The sequence below is a fragment of the Columba livia genome, chromosome 2 (genome assembly GCF_036013475.1).
Source record: "Columba livia isolate bColLiv1 breed racing homer chromosome 2, bColLiv1.pat.W.v2, whole genome shotgun sequence".
NCBI lineage: Eukaryota > Metazoa > Chordata > Aves > Columbiformes > Columbidae > Columba > Columba livia.
This window is the reverse complement of record NC_088603.1, coordinates 67,153,271-67,156,681: the sequence shown is the minus strand read 5'-3', so window position 1 is coordinate 67,156,681 and position 3,411 is coordinate 67,153,271. Positions and strand designations below refer to the sequence as shown.

General features: G+C 62.4%; 1 long non-coding RNA gene across 2 annotated transcripts; it reads right to left on the bottom strand.

Annotated features, from left to right (window-relative positions):
• Positions 1-1,073: 1,073 nt before the first annotated feature.
• LOC135578814 (uncharacterized) lies at positions 1,074-3,115 on the bottom strand. 2 transcript variants are annotated; one of them, XR_010470935.1, is made up of 4 exons: positions 2,397-3,115; positions 2,179-2,286; positions 1,942-2,051; positions 1,074-1,741 (listed from the first exon to the last, which is right to left on the bottom strand). It is a non-coding gene; the product is annotated as an uncharacterized LOC135578814 (long non-coding RNA). The 2 variants fall into 2 exon arrangements; XR_010470934.1 differs by having other exon boundaries at positions 2,179-3,102.
• Positions 3,116-3,411: the final 296 nt, after the last annotated feature.

Sequence of the window (3,411 nt, the reverse complement as noted above, 5' to 3'; positions counted from 1 at the left end):
TGCGGGAGGCGGCTCTCCCGGTGCCCGGGCTGGGCTGCGCTGGGGTCCGTCTTGTGCCCGGCGGGCGGGCGGGCGGGGAGGGCGAGGCCGCTTGTGGGCACGCGTGGGTGGCGGGGCCGGCGCCGCCGCTTGGCGGGCAGCTGGAGCGGGGGCAGCGGGTGTGCCCGCCGGGTCCGGCGGTGTCGGCCGGTACGGGAAAATCCCGTAGAAGATGGTTCAGACTTGTGAGTATTATTTCTGCTTGTTGTTGCTGTTTAATCTTTTGTTTGCTGAGGGAAAACTTGCTGTAAGATCTGTGAGCAAAACGTGTTTTTGGAATATTTGCCAGCTGAGTGGTGTCTCCCTTGGACTTCATCTCTAGGGGGTGATCGGTTCAGGGCAGCCATACCCTTCTCCCCCCGTCCACCCGCCCTCCCCGTCTCCTCCCCTCCCGCCTCTCCCATACTCCCGCCTCGCCCCGTCTCCCCCCTCCCCGTCTCCACCCCTCCCGCCTCTCCCCGTCTCCCTCTCTCCCGCTTCCCTCCCCATCTCCCGCCTCTCCGTTCCCCGCCCCTCCCGTCCACCCCCCGGTCCCGCATCTACCATCCCCCCCCGTCCGGTTCGCCCCCGTCCCGCCTCTACCCCCCGTCCCGCTTCCCCTCACCGTATCTCCCCCGTCCCGCCTCCTTCCCGCCTCCTTCCCCCCCCGTCCCGCCTCCTACCCCCCCGCCGTCCCGCCTCCTTCCCCCCCCCGCCGTCCCGCCTCCTTCCCCCCCCCGCCGTCCCGCCTCCTTCCCCCCCCCGCCGTCCCGCCTCCTTCCCCCCCCCGCCGTCCCGCCTCCTTCCCCCCCCCGCCGTCCCGCCTCCTTCCCCCCCCCGCCGTCCCGCCTCCTTCCCCCCCCCGCCGTCCCGCCTCCTTCCCCCCCCCGCCGTCCCGCCTCCTTCCCCCCCCCGCCGTCCCGCCTCCTTCCCCCCCCCGCCGTCCCGCCTCCTTCCCCCCCCCGCCGTCCCGCTTCCCCAACGTCCATCCGACTCTCCCTGACTCCCCCCTTTCCCGACTCCAAAACACTTTCAAGGACACAAAACACAAGGCATACAAGTGTTTATGTTCAGTTTATTTTAGCTTCTTGAAGGCTGGTTAGTTCCTTGCACTTCTTTACGGTTGGTTCAGGTGAGTAGGTCTATGCTGCTTTGGATAGGCTGTTCTAGCTAAGTTTAGGGCCACCTCGTGGAGCAGCAGGCGCCCAGCCCAAATGGCCCAAAGAAGCCGTGGCAAGGGGCCGTGCTCAGCGCTGCAGAGGAAGGCAAAAAACCCCCCGGAGACGCTTGCTGTCCCACCTCGGGGGGAAAAAAAGCCTTCCTCCCCCCAGCTGCGGGGCACGAGAGGCCATCTTCCTGGTGCTTGAGCAGCAGGCAGGAACCGAGCCAAAAGGGCCCAGAGGAGCTCTGCAAAGTGGTCGTGCTCAGTGCTGCAGAGGAAGGCAAAAAACCCCCGGGGACCAGTGCCAATCTGCCCCGGGGGAAAAAATTCCTTCCTGACCCCAGTGCTGGCGATCGGCTGTTCCCTGAGCATGTGAGCCAGACCTGGCTCCTCGTCCCATGCACAGGCTGCTCACGCCCCCCAGGACCTGCCCAAGCCCTAGCCTATCCTACCCTGTCCTACCTTGAGCCGGAGCCATCTCCCGGACTGCCGAGAGTGCCCAAATGCCTCTGACCTTCAAACACTCCTTCCGGTAGTCCTGTCAAGAATTCCTGACCGAGCCTGGGAAAAAAACCAAAATGCCAGAGATGAGAATTACTGAATGCAACAAGAAGACACAACAGAGATGACGGAGGAAAACAGCAAGAGGGGAGGGAGAGGAGGAGCAGAGAACACCTAAGTAAAGGAGACCCTTCCATCTCACCCAATCAGAGGAGTAAGAGAAGGGTTCCAAAAGACCAGGCTCTGAATAACAAGCATACCTCGTCAGGTTTCGTCTCCAAGTCTCCACACTTCTCCTTTTATAAGGCAAGGTGCAGATCCCACGGTGTCCTTCTGTCCCCGACGGTCTCTGGCGGTCTCCAGTGGGCTTCTGTGCACAGACACATACATCTAGCTTTTATTTTCTATATCTACATATTTCTATTAACTCTCTAGTCTGCCTACAGGGAGAAGGAGAGCGAAAGGAAAAGTCTGAATGATTTGTGCAATGTGAAAACCTTTTGCCTTGAAGGCAAGCTCCAGCGCTGTCCTCGGGTGTCCTGGCGTCTGTGGCGCTGTCCCCCGCTGTGTGGTGGCTCCTGAGGACTCCTCCCGGTGCTCTGGGGCTGCCGAGCAGAAGATGGCAGCGACCCTCCTCGCCTCTTCCCCAGGCCCCAGGGCAGAGGAGATGCCCCGGCATGAGGGCCGGGGGTGCGGGCTGGGAAGCCGGGCTCACCTGTGGCTCCAGAGCGGCTGCTGGTCCGGCCCATCCCCCGGAGGTGGCTAGTGGCGGCTGCGGGGGCGGCGCCGCTTGCGGCCAGGCGCCTGTTTGGGGGCTCTGGGAGAGCCCCCGGCCGTCCTGCGGCGCTTAGGGCACTGCGGCGCCGGAGGCGGTCCGGCCATGCTGGTGCTGGGCCCCAGCAGCCCTGCCTGAGGCGGATCCACCTCCATCGCCTCCTCCTCCTGCCGAGGCGGATCCACCTCCATGGGCTCCGCCTCTTCCCGGGGTGGGTCAATCTCCATGGGCTCCTCCTGCCTGTGGGCGGTGCTGCTGCTCCCGCCAGGCAGCCGCCGTTTGGGCGGCGGAGCCATCCCAGGGGGTCCCTGAGCCTCCTCTCTCTTCTTCGCGTCGATCCGGCGCTGTCGTCTGCGGCCTCTTCTCTCGGAGCGATGGCGCAGCTGGCACAGCTGTGCTCCAACTGCCATCACAGAGGCTCGTGGCGTCCCCAACGGCCGCTGCGGTGGCCGGCATGGCGGCCCCCGGGGCCACGAGGCCCCATTGCGGGGCCATTTTGCTCTGCAGCCCTGTCAGTGCTTAGATTTGGTTTGCCTCTGCTGGAACCGACTCATCGGCCTTTTGTCTTCAGCAAAGAGCAAGAGCTGCAGATCTTTGGACAAGGTGTCTTAGCAGCACGACCAACCCGGTCGCTGTATTGCAGAATTGTACTATGCTAAGGGATTCTGATCTTTCTTTAGTGCTGTAGTGTGAAGAATGCAAAACGTGTTTGAAGAGACAGGGCTTTTGTGGCTCCAAGCCACTTCTATGGATGTTCAAGCGTTTCCAGAAATCCTTCTTGCAACAGCCCTCTTGTGAGTCACAGACTTGTGAGTATTATTTCTGCTTGTTGTTGCTGTTTAATCTTTTGTTTGCCGAGGGAAAACTTGCTGTAAGATCTGTGAGCAAAACGTGTTTTTGGAATATTTGCCGGCTGAGTGGTGTCTCCCTCGGGCTTCATCTCTAGGGGTGATCG